Source organism: Musca domestica, unplaced genomic scaffold (assembly GCF_030504385.1).
Source record: "Musca domestica strain aabys unplaced genomic scaffold, Musca_domestica.polishedcontigs.V.1.1 1, whole genome shotgun sequence".
Taxonomy (NCBI): domain Eukaryota; kingdom Metazoa; phylum Arthropoda; class Insecta; order Diptera; family Muscidae; genus Musca; species Musca domestica.
The window spans coordinates 30399368-30414909 of NW_026712114.1; the positions used below are offsets into that span (position 1 = coordinate 30399368).

General features: G+C 34.6%; 1 protein-coding gene across 1 annotated transcript in view; it reads left to right on the forward strand.

The window, feature by feature from the left end:
- Positions 1-15542, forward strand: part of LOC101889361 (mucin-5AC) — a 188921-nt gene that overhangs the window by 32385 nt on the left and 140994 nt on the right. The window lies entirely within an intron of this gene.

Below are 15542 nucleotides of genomic sequence, written 5' to 3' on the forward strand. Positions count from 1 at the left end.
AAACTTGGAGCAAAATCAGATTATCGTTTGTCTTTCGTGCAAAGAATATATATTTTTTGAAAATTTCGACGATTTGTGGGGGAGGTACCAGAAGGAGTGGACCGATATATTCCTTCTTAAAACCATACCTTGGGTTTATATAAATATTGGTATGTGTGTTATTTGAAGACAATCGTACTCTTACATCATATTTTATGAGAGTTGTAATTATTCAAAATTTTGACTATTTGTGGGGGAGGTACTTAATGGAGTGGACTGATATTGTCCATTCTCATACCTGACCTAGAACTGACGTAAATATTAGGATGTGCAAAGTTGGAGCAAAATCGGATTATCCTTCCACTTTCTGTGCAAAAAATTATTTTTTTTTGAAAATTTCGACCTTTTGTGGGGGAGGTACCAGAAGGAGTGGACCGATATTGCCCATCTCCGAACTCGATCTAAGTTTGACAAAAATAGTACGATGTACTAAGTTTGGACCAAATCGGATACTCCTTTCGAGAGTTATCGTGCGCACCAGCCAGACAGACAGACGGACGGGCGGACGGACATCGCTAATCTCATAAAAAGATTTCAACAAGATATAATTAAGTATGAATCATTATTCTTCACATCTGCCCATGAAAGCTAGATATTTGATTTTATCAAACAATGTAAACGATTGCCGCTAAAGAAGAAGAGAGTCCTGTTTTTACTCAAGTCTTATTGATTTAGTCTAATTTTCTACTCTTATTAATTATGAATTTTTCCTTTTCCTCTTTTTTGCAGGTAAATATTTAAAACAGTTCATATTTATTTAAGATGTCAAGTCGGTAAGTGGTTAACTAATTTTCCATTAACTCAACTCGACAAAGTCAAGTACCGGAAAAAACATTTTAATAATCCGTAATGAAAAAATCTTTATCGCTGGCATTTTACTTATAATGGTTTCGTCTAAACGCTTTTGCAGTGTTTTCTTTTTGTCCGCATATTCAACTCACACGTTTCCTTGAATATAGTTCTTTAGCTGAATTCCTTGTTGTTGAAAACTTGCGTGTAAACATCAACATTGAAATGCAGAACGTTTACAAGAGCAAAAAAAGTTTATGGCAACTTGACCCACATGCTACTTGGTGCGTTAAGTTACATTTTACATATTACAAAAACAAAACGACAACAAATCCATCAACAAAAGAAAGTGAAATGTTTTTGCATGCAGTTCACATTTTTATGAATTTAAAATGTTCACACTTTATTTGTATTCATTCCTCCGCCCACGCAGTCAGCACTTTTTAGGGTAGTTTTAAGTGAGAAAAAATTACAGTCATAAAATAAAAATAGGATTTAAATGTCAATGTCATGCATTTATGGGTTGTTTAAGGTTTATTTTACGACGATCGATAGGTTGCTGGTAAATTATACAGGGTGAGATGAAAAAACTGCAAATAAATTCAGACTGCTGTCATTTCTAAAGCACTCTTCCGACAGCTGTTAAAATTATTCCAGTGACAGCTCATTATAAGGTTTACAAGCGTACAAAAACATTTTGGTGAGAATTTTCCAGAAAAGAAGTTATTCGTGATGGAATTCAAGTGTGACGGTGTGATTTCTTTATATTTGGCTGGAAAACCACAAGTGGCTATCGTTAGAGCACTCCAGCTTTTAAATGTGAATAAATCTTTTGTGTCTCGTACCTTCGCTCGTTACCGTGATACTGGTATCGTAGCCTGACGTCAAGGAAGTGGACGGAGGAAAACAGCAACATCAGCAGAAATGGTTCGAAAGGTAAAGAAGCGAGTTGATGGAAATCCGCGTCGCAGTGGTCGAAAAATGGCTCATGAGCTGAACATATTGCAATATTACATTTGGCAAATATTCATAAATGAGCTCGGGGTAAAGCCATTGAAATTCCAAAAAGTGCAAGAACTTACACCGCAACAGAAAGGAAATAGACTCAAAAGAGTTGCTATGCTTGGCCGAAAGTGGTGAACTGCCGAATTTGGTTTTCTCCGATAAGAAAACATTCGTTGTCCAGCAGTTTGTTAACAAACAAAATGATCGTGTTAACTTGTCAAAGAGGTCAGCTGAAAATGGTGGCTGAAAATGGTGGTGGACCAGAACTCAAGCACCGGCCATAGTGGTGGTGTGGGCCGCCATAACAGCCGATAGTCGCTCTCCGCTCGTATTAATCGACCCTGGCATCAGAATAAATGCCGAATATTATCGCGAAAATATTCTGCAGGGTGTATTAAAGCCTTGCAAATATTTTTTTTACAAAACGAGGTTCCTCGCTTCATTTCCAGCGCACAGTGGCCACCAAAATCTCCGGGTACCAATCCATTGGACTATTTTTCTGGAGTATTTGGAGGTTGGCACTAAAAAATACCAAAGTGTCGATCATCTCAGCAAGCGCTTCTGGCTGGCGCTTCTTCTGGCGCTGGGCCGCCATAACAGCCGATGGTCGCTCTCCGCTCGTATTAATCGACCGTGGCATCAGAATAAATGGCGAATATTATCGCGAAAATATTCTGCAGGGTGTATTAAAGCCTTGCAAATATTTTTTTTACAAAACGAGGTTCCTCGCTTCATTTCTAGCGCACAGTGGCCACCAATATCTCCGGGTACCAATCCGTTAAACTATTTGTTCTGGAGTATTTTGGAAGGCAAGGTTGGCACTAAAAAATACCAAAGTGTCGATCACTTCAGCAAGCGCTTCGCCGGGAATGGGCCAAAATACCGCAGAGCAACATTCGGGCATCGTGTGACGGTTTCATTGGGCGTTTGAAGGCCATAATTCGTGCCAAATGTGGCCAATTCGAACAAATCTAAACTTATTCTAAAATTTGATACGATTTCCGACATTTTTTGCTTTCATTCAATAAAATTAAAAAAAAAAATGTAAAAACTATGGCGTTTGACTTTGTTGTAGTTTTTTTATACCCTACACCACAAGGTGGTCAGGGTATTATGTCTTTGTGCATTTGTTTGTAACAGGCAAAAGGAAACGAGATAGACCCATAGTTCCTTTTGATGATCTGCATAGAATCACATTCTGAGTCGATTTATGCATGTCCGTCCGTCCGTCCGTCCGTCCGTCTGTCCATGTATTTTTGTAAACAAAGTACAGTTCGCATTTATTGCCCTATCCAGATGAAATTTTGCACAAATCATTTGTTTGTCCCAAGGACGAACCCTATTGAAATTGGACATAATCGGTCAAAATTTGGATATAGCTCCCATATATATCTTCGTCCGATTTGCCTTTTATTGTGCACCAAACCTGTAATATCAGTCCGAATGGTATGGAATTTTGCACATACAACCAAATTAGGCCTGAAAATAAGTATGCCAAATTTGATCGTAATCGGTTCAGATAAAGCTATAGCTCCCATATATATTGTTCATCCGATTTGTTATTTTTGTCCTCCGCAGCCGTAATATGCACTCTGTAACAACAATATTTTGGGAAATACATCAAATACAGCTCAGAAATACATTTGCTAAATTTTATCGAGAACGGTTCAGATTTGGATATAGGTCCCATTCGTCCGATTTACCTTTAATTGTGCACCAAACGTCTAATATTTGCCCATATTGGAATTGGCACTTACGACCGTCATAGATGCTATTTCTTCGGTCAATTCAAATTTAATCCCTTCAATATAATTTTCTAAATTTTCCTCTGGACTGCTGCCATTCCAGAGTGCCAAGAGATGAGATATTTTGGCATTCAAAGTTTTCTAGAATTTGGTGAAGAACCCATATAACATCTGTAGCCCAAATTTAAACTGATTTAGATATTTTTGATTCGAATTTTCGATTAATTGGCGGTTTGTGTCTGAACTGTCTACTTAGGAGTAGCAAGTAAGGTGATTTGCTTCTGCGCCTTTAAGAGAAGTTTTGCCAAACTCCTGTTTCTGCAACAATTATTATTATTATTTTTTTTTTTTTTGCATGACCTTTGATTGAAACTTGCCAATACATATTTTAAATGGAACTAATGGCTTGACCTCTGCAGTTCTTATATTGTCTATATCTTGACCAAAAACTTCAATATTTATACACATACATACTTCGCAAAAATGTTACTTCTACACATGATTGAATATTTGACAAATTCAAAACAAATCAAAAAATATTCTTGCAACTCCAAAACATTTAAAATAACAAACTTCAAGTGTCCTTCAAAACAGCTTCACTTGAATAAACACTCATTGAAAAAAGAAAAATACCGGTCAAGTTAACCATAACTGAAACTGTGACTTGGTGATTGCAAGTTTAAACATTTATGGGATTCCCTGTTTTATGGGCACTCAACTTCCACTCTATTACCCAGATATATTTGCTATGCTAGAGAGAAAGAGGAAATTCTATAAAGTTCCAACTAAAAGTTAAATGACCAGGAAACACATATTTGCAAGTTCAAATGTTGTGGCCCTTGTTGTAGGTTTTCTGATGTCTTTTTTCTATTTCTTAACTTTTTTTGTGTAACCCATAAACTGTTGTCGAAGTAGTAGAAGTGGAACTTTTACAAGTCATTGCAAAGAAAATGGGACAAAAGGGGTACTAACATACATACCAACATGCAGTGTATTTCTTCAATAATGAAAAAGGATTCTATAGATGGAAATTTTCTACAGACATATTTAAATAACAAAGGGTCAATTGTAAATAAAAAATGAGGTTTGATTTGATTTATGTAGGGTTTTACTATTTTTATACCCTCCACCATGGGTAGGAGGGTATATTAACTTTGTCATTCCGTTTGTAACACCTCTAAATATTCGTCGTAGATCCCATAAAGTATATATATTCATAATCAGCATAAAATTCTAAGACGATTTAGCGATGTTCGTCTGTCTGTCTGTCCGTCTGTCTGTCTGTCTGTTGAAATCACGATAGAGCCCACATTATTTGACGTAGACCTTTGAAATTTGGCACAAGTGTGTGTATTGTCCCTAGGATGGTTGGTATTGAAAATGAGATATATCGGTCCACGTTCTGGTATAGTCCCCATATAACGGTACCTCCCGATATTCGGTATTTTGATGATTTATGCCACATTTTTTCACGGATTTATCTTAAATTTTGTATTTGTAGGTCATGACGGGTCCCTGAGCGTGTGGCAAAACATTGCATGTATAGGTCCACGTTTTGGTATAGCCCCCATATAACGGTACCTACCGATATTCGGTATTTTGATGATTTATGTCACATTTTTTCACGGATTTGTCTGAAAATTGGTATTTGTAGGTCAAAACGGGTCCCTGAGCGTGTGGCAAAACATTGCATGTATAAGTCCACGTTTTGGTATAGCCCCCATATAAAGGTACCTCCCGATATTCGGTATTTTGATGATTTATGCCACATTTTTTTTACTGATTTGTGTAAAAGTTGGTATTTGTGGGTCATAATGGGTCCTAGTTCGTGTGGCGAAACATTGTAATTATAGGTGCACGTGTTGGTGTAGCCCCTATATAACGGTACCTCCCGATATTCGGCATTTTAATGTTTTTTGCCACATTTCTTCTAATGTTCTTTTACCCTCAATCAATCAATCCTTCAAATTGGCGGTCCTTATAAAATTTTTCTTGAAAATCCTTTGATGTTTTATGAACAAAAATTTTTATGCCTTGAAAAATATTCTTAAACCCCCTCTAATAGTCTATAAAACATATTCTGAAAAAATCCTCGGTTGTGGCCGTGATAGTCCTTACAAAAATGTTTCTAAAAATCCTCCGATAGGGATGAGTGAGAGATTTTTAATGGATGAGAGGTGCAGACATTTCAAGGGGTTTTATAGACGCACCTGTAGAAAAATGTTGGAAAAGTCATAAAAATACCGAATGTTGGTGGTATGTTATACGGGGGATATACGAAAGAATGGACCTATATGTATTATGTTCCGCCACTGGAGCTGGAACCTATAACAAACTACAAATATCAATTTTTAGACAAATTGGTGAAAATATGGGCCTAAAACTATCTAAATACCGGCATAATTTTCGGCTGGTAATTCTGGATTTGATCCTAAAGTAAAAGCTCATTCGAGACCTACACAAGAACTGACATCACCGAAAACGTTTTTTTTAAGATGAAGGGATTGAAATCTTTATATTTTTAAGTACAGACATTTCAAGGGGTTTTATACGGCGTAATTTTCGTAGGAACCAGGATGTATTCCTATGGAAAACGAGAAATTACGAACATTTCAAGGGCTTGCTAAAACACAAGAGAACCCAGAGTTACGGTCATTTTCGAGGAACCCATTAAATTATTTTATGGGGCTTTAAGAGAAGACGGACTTAAGAGTTATGTATACAGGGTGAGATGAAAAAACTGCAACCAACTTCAGACTGCTGTCATTTTTAAGCCACTCGTTCGACAGCTGGTAAAATTATACCAGTGACAGCTCATTATATTGTTTACAAGCGTACAAAAGCATTTTGGAGAGAATTTTCCAAAAAAAAAAAAAAAGTTATTCGTGATGGAATTGAAGCGTGATATGTGATATCTTTATATTTGGCTGGAAAGCCACAAGTGGCTATCGTTAGAGCACTCCAGCATTTAAATGTGAATAAATATTTTGTGTGTCGTACCATCGCTCGTTACCGTGATAATGGCAGCGTAGCCCGACGTCAAGGAAGTACAAACAGCAACATCAGCAGAAATGGTTCGAAATTGGCTCGTGAGCTGAATATATCGCAATATTTCATTCTGCAAATATTGAAAAATGAGCTCGGGGTAAAGCCATTGAAATTCCAAAAAGTGCAAGAACTTACACCGCAACAGAAAGAAAATAGACTCAAAAGAGCTTCAGAGTTGCTTCGCTTGACCGAAAGTGGTGTACTGCCGAATTTGGTTTTCTCCGATGAGAAAACGTTCGTTGTCTAGCAGTTTGTAAACAAACAAAATGATCGTGTTTACCTGTCAAAAAGGTCAGTTGAAAATGTGCACCTTCTATTGGCCACCAGAACTCAAACGCAGCCCATGGTGATAGTGTGGGACGCCATAATAGCCGATGGTCGCTCTTCGCTCGTATTAATCGAACGTGGCATCAGAATAACTCCCGAATATTATCGCGAAAATATTCTGGAGGGTGTATTAAAGCCTTGGGTACGCAATCATTTTAGCAGCAGAACATCCCAACAGTACTAAGCACCATCGCACTCAGCACGCGCCACCCAAGAATGGTTCCAAAATTAGATACCTCGCTTCATTTCCAGCGCACAATGGCCACCAAAATCGCCACATGCCAATCCGTTGCTTTCATTCAATAAAATTTAAAAAACAAAATATAAAATCACCCTGTACATGGTGGAGTTCCTAACGGGTTGTTTTCAAAAAGAAACATGAGTTACTGTGAAGGGTATTGCTTACGTACAGCTTTTTGATGGATTCATAGGTTTCGAATATTTCAGTGATATAAGTCATGAAGGACCCAAGAGCTACGGACACTTCATGGTGGGTTCGTTAAGGTTTTATATCCGAAGTACCAAGGAGTTAGGGACACTTTGAAGTCTTGCTAAGGCTCGAGGGACATACGAGTTATACATATACCTTCAAAGGGATTTCTATGGGGTTAATTTCCGAGGAACTCAAACGTTTCGGCACTGACTAAAGCAGGAGTATGTTACATTCACTTTAAGTGTCTTAGCAAGCCCTTAAAACCTTTGAAGGGTAATTACCGGGGACCTCTCACATAAATTTTAATTCAAAGAGTCGTGGGGACTAAAGACGTTATTTCAATGAACCAATACATTTACAAACATTTTCAGATTATAGAGGGCATATTGTTATATAAATATTTCTACAATTTCAGAATCTTTTTGGAATTTCTAAAATCGTATTCTCTTTTTTACCAATTATTTATTTATGTGAATTTCCTTCCATTTAAAGTCCCTGTATTTCAAATACTTTCTCTTAATGCCCATAGAGCAATTCGTTAAGTATGCCAGTGTTTATATAGGCTACAGCATATTTTATTTCCTGATTAATTAAAGTTCACATTCACTTCATTTTTATTTAAACAAGGCCCAGAGTTTACACAAACAAACATACGGCCATTTGGAAAATTAGGTTATGCTGTAAAACCAACAACTTTGACGCCTTCACTCAACCCAAATTCTTTTCTCATATCTTTCACTGGTTCACTTCACCCGCCTGGAGGAGAGGATGCTTTTTACATAATTTAGGTTACACCTCAAACGACAAATATAACATACGTTTCGTTCGCTCGTTCGTTCTCGTAGTTGTTCCTGGTTGCAAAAATACCACAAAATTCCATCGGCACCACCAACACCTTCCTCTCCCTTCCCTCTTCCCACGCCTCTCATTATAACTAACCGCCACAATTTTATCAGCAACCTTTTGAGGCCATACTGGAGAAGAAAAAAGTTTTAATAATTTTGTTTGGTATCTACAAAAGCAAAATATAAAGCCCCTAACAATGTCCAACACTACACACGGTGTCAGAATATGTGGTATAAATTTGTCCGTCCGCCTATCCTTTTTCTGCTTCTGCTTTAGTGTCAAAAGAGAATGAAAATTTTCTTTTATTTTGTGACACTCAAATGTGAAACGAAAATAATTAAGCCAACCGGCCTGCCGTCCGGCTGTTAACATATAAAACTCCAGAACTAAGAGTGAAAAACGACCAAAAATAGTTTTCCCAAAAACAAAATAGTTTCGTTTTGAAGGTATACCAAAAACTTGTATATTTGTTTGCGTAGGCATGCAAAAAAAGCAGTGAGGAAAATACACTGTTTTATAAGAAACACAAAAATAAAAGTCCTTTAAAATCTATTATTTGGCTTATATGTTTAAAAATTCTCGAGTCCGCGAGTCTTTGAAAAATATTTTCAACAATTCGCTATTATAAGTCCGAGTGTCTTTGTAAAATATTTGAAAAAAATCACTGTTATTACTCTTCGTATGTATGAAAACGCTCTTAATTTTTTTTTTAAATTCTTAAAAACCGACGATTATAAAAAATCCAAGATAACAATTCCTGAAAATATACTATTAAAACGTTCTTTGGAGAAATATCTTCCAAACCAAAATTATTGTTTTTAGTAAAATATTGTTGAAGAAAATAATATTATCCATTGCTATTCCGATTATATATAACCCGCCCAATTCTTGAAAAATATCCTTGAAAATCCTAAATGCTCAATATTTAAAAAAAATCGAGGATCATGTCTTTTTTAGCCTTAAAAAACAAAAATCTACGATTTTGACTCGAAAAAAATATTAAAAGAAATATATGATTATATAATACAAATATAGGGTGCTATAAAAAAAAAACAGCAACAAAGTCAAAGCAAAAAAAATGTCGGAAATAGCATAAAATTTTAGGATAGGTTTAGATTTTTGTTTGGTCATCGTTGGCACGAATTATGGACTTCAAACGGCCAATGAAACCGTCACATGCTGCCTGAATGTTGCTCTGCGGTATTTTGACCCATTTTCGGCGAAGCGCTTGCTTGAGGTGATCCACACTTTGGTATTTTTTAGTGCTTTGCTTTCCAAAATGCTCCAGATACAATAGTCCAACGGATTGGTATCCGGAGATTTTGGTGGCAATTATGCGCGTGAAATGAGGCGAACCTCAATTTGTAACCATTCTTGGGTGACGCGTGCTGAGTGCGATGGTGCTGAGTCCTGTTGGAATGCCCAAGGTCTGCGGCCAAAATGTTTGCGTGTCCAAAGCTTTAATACACCCTCCAGAATATTTTCGCGATAATATTTTCGCATTTATTCTGATGCCACGGTCGATTAATACGAGCGGAGAGCGAACATCAGCTGTTATGGCGGCCCACACCATCACTATGGCCGCTGCTTGAGTTCTTGTGGCCAACCGAAGATTCACTTTTCAGCTGACCTCTATGGCAAGTAAACACGATCATTTTGTTTGTTAACAAACTGCTGGACAACGAATGTTTTCTTATCGGAGAAAACCAAATTCGGCAGTTCACCATTTTCGGCCAAGCATGGCAACTCTTTAGCTCTTTTGAGTCTATTTTCTTCCTGTTGCGGTGTAAGTTTTTGCACTTTTTGAAATTTCTATGGCTTTACTAACTTTCAATATTTGCCGAATGAAATATTGCGATATGTTCAGCTTACGATCAAGTCGCTTCTTTACTTTTCGAACCATTTCTGCTGATGTTGCTGTTTTCTTCCGTCCACTTCCCCGACGTCAGGCTACGCTACCAGTATCACGGTAATAATCGATGTTACGAGACACAAATATTTGTTCACATTTAAATGCTGGAGTGTTCTAACGATAGCCACTTGTGGTTTTCCAGCCAAATATAAAAAAATCTCACAATCACGCTTGAATTCCATCACGAATAACTTTTTTTTCTGGAAAATTCTCACCAAAATGCTTTTGTATGCTTATAAGCAATATAATGAGCTGTCACGGGAATAATTTGAACAGCTGTCGGACGAGTGGCTTATAAATGACAGCTGTCTGAAGTTAGTTACAGTTTTTTCATCTCACCCTATACACCCTTTGTAGCGATATGGCTGAGGGTATATAAATATTCTATAATGAATTATTATTCTACTAAAAATTCGCCACTATCGTCCTTGGAAAACATAATCTATTAAAAATAAACAATTGAACTGCGCCAGGTAGTACTAAAAACTGTCATGTTGGTAATAAAGAAAATTTATAGTATTCCCTTTTAAGTCTTTGATAATTTTTTGAAAGGATTTTATAAAAATGTGAGTTATATCTAAATCAATACTCTTAAGGCTATTAGAAAATGTTTATAAAAAATCCGAACATAAATTCGATGGTCTTATTTGAATTTATTTGATGGTTTATATACTTATGCAATCCAAGGTTAAAGCTCTCGTGGTCGTTCAAAAAAATATTTTTAATAACTTCATGTTTATGGACATAATAGTCGTTGAAAAAATATTTTGGAGGATTATAGTCAGATCTAATTAATAACTTTAAAAATATATAAAAAAGATGTTGAAAAGAGTATTACTAAAAATCTATAATTTTAGCTAAAATAATCCTTTCAAAATATTTAAAAGAAAACATATCTACGATTATCAAAACATATTTTTATATATATATATATATATATATATATATATATATATATATATATATATATATATATATATATATATATATATATATATATATATATATATATATATATATATATATATATATATATATATATATATATATATATATATATATATATATATATATATATATATATATATATATATATATATATATATATATATATATATATATATATATATATATATATATATATATATATATATATATATATATATATATATATATATATATATATATATATATATATATATATATATATATATATATATATATACATATATATATATATATATATATATATATATATATATATATATATATATATATATATATATATATATATATATATATATATATATATATAGGGTAAGTGCGCCTAACTTCGGCATGTCCCAGTAGTCGGCAGTTTTGAAATTTAAACTTAAACAAATAGGAATAGAATTGACCAAATAATGAAGTAATTGCAAAGAAACGTCAACAGTGTTCTCTGCTCTTTTTCTGTAAAAAAAAAAAAAAAAAAAAAAACAATGAGCTCCGATCATTTATTACGAGAGAATAACGGTTTTCGTCAGTGAGTGTCTTCCAACGTGTGCGATAGTGCTTGTTTGTAAAGAAAAATATAGTGGTGGCGTCAACTTAATAATCTATTTAAGTAAATTAAATTCAATACTTTTGGAATCAGAAATATTTTATTAAAGTAAATAACAGCCAAAAGATCATTTTATAACTAAAAACATACATAATCAAGCATTTTTCTCTTATATTATTTAATGCCGACTTTAGGAACAGAAAAAAAAAAAGAGATTTGCCAGTAGTCGTAAGGGGTGCCGATTACAAAAAATATCATTTCTGACCTATTTCACCAAAACTTGAGAAATGTATTAAAAAATAATCCAAAAACTACTCAAATAAAAAAATAGTTTTGAGTCGGCAGTTGCTTTTATTTGTGCTTTTTGACCAACTTTTCTTAATTAAGTAGGTTTTTTTAAATCAGCTATTTGACGTTTTAGATAGTGGTTGCATTTAAAAATAATGTTGGTTATCTAAAGGAAAAAGATCAATTCGCAAATTCCAAATATAAGAAAGGTACTTTTTTCTTTAATCTCATTTTTATTTTAATTGAAAATCCATACGTTACTGAAGGTAATCATATTATTCTTGCTTTTCCACCTATATTTGGTTTTGAATGATAATTAAATAAAACACTATTTAAAAACTAAATTAGTTAATTCAACTGTGAATTATTAATATAGCATTGTTTTATATTATTTGAAATAAAAAAATATACAAAATAATATTTTTTTTTACTGAAATACCATATGCCGACTACTGGCAAATAGACATGCCGATCATTGGAAAATGGTGCCGACTACTGGCAAAAAACTACTATTTTAGTAAAATTGCAAATTTTGCCAATTTAATAAAAACAAATTCAAATTTTGTTTATTATTTCGAAAAGTAAAGTGGAATCTGAACAACTTTATTTTTCTGCAATTGCAAGATTTCACTCAGAATATCGAAAGATTGAAATATTGAAAAGCCTAAAAGTGCCGACTACTGGTACACTTACCCTATTAAAAAAATTCACAATTGTTTTAAAAAAAATATTATTTATATAAATTTATTATTTATATAAATAAAGCTTATGTTTAAATTATTCTAACGTGTTTCGTTAAAATTTTCTTGAAAATTCAGTATAAAATTCATGAACAAATGTTTCTAAAAATTCGCAATATGCCTCAGATAGTCCATGAATAATATTCTCCAAAAATCCATTATTAATACTGTGTTTGTCTTTAAGGAAATATTTTTTATTCCTAAAAATCCACGATTATGATCTGTGATCATAAATATAGACACATTATGCACGCAATTGAGCTTTGTCTTCAAACGAGCTTTCACAAACGTAATTCTTCGTTTTATTAATCAAATTTTTATCAATCTTTATACCCTACAACACTATGTGTTGGGGGTATTATAAGTTTGATTGGGCCAAAAATTGTGTAACACCACGAAATATTGGTTTCCCACATAGGAAAGTATATATTGATCTTCCAATCTCGCCGAGCTGAGTATGCCCGTCCGTCTGTCCATGTTAATTTGTAATCACTCTACAGGTCGCAATTATGGTCCGATCTTCACGAAATTTAGAATGGAGGTGGGGCTAGGGACAGAATAGAACCTTATTTCTTTTGGATATGATTGCATAATATTTAGGGGTTGAAATGGACCAAAAACTGAAAAAAATTCCTGATTTTGCAGTTGCTCTACAGGTCGCAATTATAGACCGACACGGAAGTTAGCATGGGGCTAGAGCTTAGGGCTGGGTAGAAGCCTTCCAATTTTGATGGTCATTTGGTAATATTTAGTCGGTGAAATAGGCCACAACATTTGTGTTAAATAAAAGTCAAATTTTCCATTAAACCGCGAATATTTTTTAATCCAAATAGACGAACAGGTCAATTCTGACCCTTATGTAGATGCCGATAGTAAATATATCGGTTATATATAGCGAAATATATACAATGTATGTATAGAAGGAAGGGGATGTTAGCTACAATGCTTATATCTCAAGAATGGCTAGACCGATTTCGCAAAATGTTGTCAATTCAGAATGCCCTCTTACCATAAAAATATAAAATTTAAAAAATCGCATAAAAAGATGCCTATAATGATGTTAATATAGGCCCGCACAACCATAGCCTTTGCTTACTTGTTTATTCTATAATTAGCTTTTATTTCTTGTCCACTGTTTCACATTTCGGAACTCAACCAGCTTTGTATTTCCGTCTATCCATTCATCATCGTCAGCGTCATCGTCGTCGCCGCCGCACACCAAAAACAGGAATTGCAATTTTTCATATCACTGAACATTTTGTGTCATTAACCCAGTGACCAAGCAATGCAAACGCCAACCAACTAACCAAGCAACCAGCCAGCCAACCAACGACAGCAATGGCAATCGTCATACAATGTGCGGTGAGGTGCGGTAGCATTCGGAAACTATCAACAACCACAGTAGCAACAACAGCACGAACAGTAAACATAACCATAAACTGGACTAAACAGCAACAACACACAAACCATTATTTCATTCAAACACGAAAAAAAGCCAAACAACTACAACAAAAAAAACTAATTTTTATATAATAAATAAAAACACGAGGCAATGTTGTTGCTTCAATATCGGATTGATGGGAGGAAAAAAACTATGTTTTTAATTTAAAGCTACGTCATAATATAAAAAGCGAAAAACCACTTCAAGTGATCCGTAAAATTAGCTGTGGGAGAGTTGAATCACAAAAAAAGTTATATTTAGTTCAACGAGGACATTTAGTTTTGTTTGTTGTTGACATCCGAATGAAAACTAGCATGGATAAACAAAATATGGTAGCTACCAAATCACTGAATATAATTGAATATGATAAGACAAGAAGTGAATACTGATGATTATTACAACGTGTTTAAATGTGTAAAAGGATAATTCAATTAAAGCAGTTTTACACGAAAAAGTTCTCCGATCAATGACAGAACATGGACCATCTTGCTGGAGGTCAAGGCCCTCCATTAAATATTTATTTCAATAGCCTAAAAACTTAAAATAAATAAGAGGTTGACCCTAAGAATCCTATTAATACCAGCGAAATGTGTAATGGTCAGGCGATATCAATATGTTTATGATTTTTATACCCTCTACCTTGGAAAGGAGGATATATTAACTTTGTCATTCCGTTTCCAACATCCCTAAATATTCGTCATAGACCCAATAATATAGTTAAATGAGATATATCGGTCCACGTTTTGGTATAGCCCCATATAACGGTACCTCCCGATATTCGGTATATTGATGATTTTAGCCACATTTTTTCACGGATTTGTCGAAAAATTGGTATTTGTAGTTCATAATGGTTTTTCGCGTGACGAAACGTTGTAACGTGTGTAGGCTTTGGTATAGCCCCCATATAACTGTACCTCGCAATATTCGGAGTTTTGCTGATTTTTGCCACATTTTTCAACGGATTGGACCTGAAATTGGTATTTGTGGTTCGTAATGTGTTCTAGCTCGTGTGAAGGAACATTGTATGTATACAGGGTTGCCCATATTCGACGGACCCATCTGGCAACGCCATAACTTTTGACAGAGATGTCACATCGCTTAATGACATACCGTGTTTGAAGCGTCAGTCCAAGCAGATTTTTACCATGAACCAATACACGCCACGCGAGCGCTCTGAAATAGTTCAAAATTTACATTCAACAGAAGTAGTCAATTGTGAAAACTCAACGTGCTTTTAAGACATTATAAAAATGTGAGAAGTGCGCCTTCTAAGAACACCATTAAGCGTTTATACGAAAAATTTTCGACTGGTAAGGCTCTTTCTAATCCGAAGAGCCCATATAAAAGTCGACCAAGGCGATCGGCCGAGAATATCGCTGCCGTACGAGC